Below are 2,599 nucleotides of genomic sequence, written 5' to 3' on the forward strand. Positions count from 1 at the left end.
CAGCATCAACCTTATCTAAACACATATGCAGCAATTGAAAAAGGTAGTCATTGTCGGGATCGGGACCACGAGTGGGTGGCCCCAGCATATTTAGAGGCAGGTTCTAGGCAGGACCAACCCATGAAGTAAACATTGGGGTAAAAATGGGGTCTGAATGGGACCAACCTGTAATGCTGGAGAAATTTGGTCATGCTTGCATGGAAAGCATGCAGATAAAATGCGGACTCAGGGTTGGGTTAACAGTGTTCCGCTATCTGAGACCATAATGGTAATAGGTATAGACTCGGTCATTAACTATCAGCCCAGGAGCCCCTTGAGAGTTTTGGGTGTCTCTAGCAGTAGTAAAATGAGGTTTCACAAAGACGATGTCAAGTAACTGGAAACTAGAACTGCTGAGAAATGTTAGATAAATGTCAGGGTTTCAGATACACGTAATACCATGCTACCACCGCGCTTCTATTCTTTGATGTAACAATTTCCTGTACATGTCAGGTGGTCAGCGACTCCTCAGTCACTGCACAGAACTGTCTTCTAGACATATGTGCAATAGCACCTGTTAAAGCTAAACTCCAGACAGATATAAAATACACAAACGAATACAGATGTGCATTCATTATTACCTAAAAAATATATTTTTTATTCAAGCACTGTAAGTACTTGAATTTAACTTTGCATCTGCCCCATTGTCTCCCAGGGGCCCCTTGGCAGCACAAGAAGCCGATAAATTGTTCCTAACAAGGATCATGCGGATAGTAGTGTAGAGTAAGAAGCAGGGGCGGCCTGCCCATATGGGGCGCAGGAGCACTGCCCCCCCAATCCATGTGCCTGACCCCTAATCTACATGCATTGTGCCGGACACATGTATTCCAAAGGGTTTTTTGTTTTTTTTAAGCACATGATTAGAGCCCGAGGCTCTAATTGGCTTAAAAAAAAGGTGGGCCCGGGGGCACAGAGCACTGAGCCCTAAGCCCACCCAGTTGTGTGACAATAGCAAACTAATATTCGCTATTGTCCTCCTGATTCTCCTGACAGCCAATCAGGAAGTGGGTCACCCGATTGGCCAGGAAATCTTAGGACTCCCTGACCAAACGTGTCTCAGGATACACTTCCTGTTCGGCCGGGAGGAGAAGCAATTGCCCAGATCTTCCTTCCCCCTGCCTCCTAAGGTAAGGACTCTGATCGCCGCATTCCCATCCATCTCCCACGGAGGGGGGGGGACTCTTTAGTTTGCCACCTCCCCCCCAAAATATTGAGCATCGGCCGCCACTGGTGACAATCTCATCATTCTCCTGCTCCTCAGGCTGGGAGAGTGCTAAGACCACTAACTTAGCTATAAACAGAAAAAAATGTAAATCTTAGTACTGGATGGACAGAAATACAAATTCCTTGGTGGCAAACCAGCGACAATTTATGTATTTTATCTGTGTATTTAAATGCAAACTCCGTCTTTTGGTAAACTTTACAGCTTGACCCAAACAAGCTATGTCCCTTACTAATCTGTGAGGCCACTTGATGTGCAGTATAAACGGTATGTAACTGCGGCCACATACAGAATACTACACTGTGTTCTGGGTGTGAGCCAAGACGTTCTTTCTCATACCTGCCTTTGACTGGCAGAGTAAGAGAGGCGGGCTTATGATGTCACAACAATCTGACTGAGCCAATCAGAGGAAGCTTTGTATTCAATAATAGAATGAACCTCCTGGTCCCTATTTACTTATGTGGCTTCTTCCACATTTGCAATAGCAATTTGTTGTGTGTGTGTGCATGTGTTGTGCTGTCTGCTCCTGCTCTCCTCTGAGTGCCCCACTAGCAAGCTGTGTGCTGTGGGGGCACTTGTGTGGTCGTAATCCTGAGCCAGGCTGTGGGCGTCCATAGATACAAACAACACAGCTCTGCCAGCCCCCATGCTCACACCTTACAGGATTTGATTCACCTCTGTTCTCAGCTGCATGAGGAGCTCAGAGAGCTGGGGGGGGGAGGGGGGGGGGAATAGTAGCATGTTGATCTTCCCAGTGAATGGCTGTGCGGGGGGGGGGGGTTGAGCGCAAGTCTGATCATTGGAGGAGAGCAGGCTGAGCTTTCAACACAGCTAGAGGACTGGCCAGGCTGTATTCTCCTGCTTAGTGTTGTTTTTAATAGTAAAGCAGAGGGCCTGGCAGGAACATCGGGGATTTCACACAAAGGAAGCAACCCAAAAGAAACGGGAGATTTTTTCATACAAGTACATGATACAACAAGCACATATCAGGAATATGAAATGTTAGGATTACACATAGGTGTGCACAGTCTATTGCAAGTGTGTGGATGTGTATATATACTGACAGTGTCAGCGGAGCAATGAATGGTGTCAGTAGTTTTTATTTTTATTATTTTATTTTTTATTCTTTTTTTACAATTTTTTAGGAGCCCAGTTAGTGGGCTTTGGTGAAATATCAGGAGTCCAAACAGGGGGAATCTGCGCCACATGGGGTGATTAGGTTGAGCCCAGGCACGCCTATGGGTTTACCTGTTTTTTAATGATAGTATATATTGCTCTTGTTTTCTCTTCTTTAAATATTTTGGGGGGGACCAGAAAGAAGAGTCAGTAACCCTGATG

Source organism: Lithobates pipiens, unplaced genomic scaffold (assembly GCF_037356315.1).
Source record: "Lithobates pipiens isolate NorthernLeopardFrog02 unplaced genomic scaffold, aLitPip1_a1.2 Scaffold_1, whole genome shotgun sequence".
Taxonomy (NCBI): domain Eukaryota; kingdom Metazoa; phylum Chordata; class Amphibia; order Anura; family Ranidae; genus Lithobates; species Lithobates pipiens.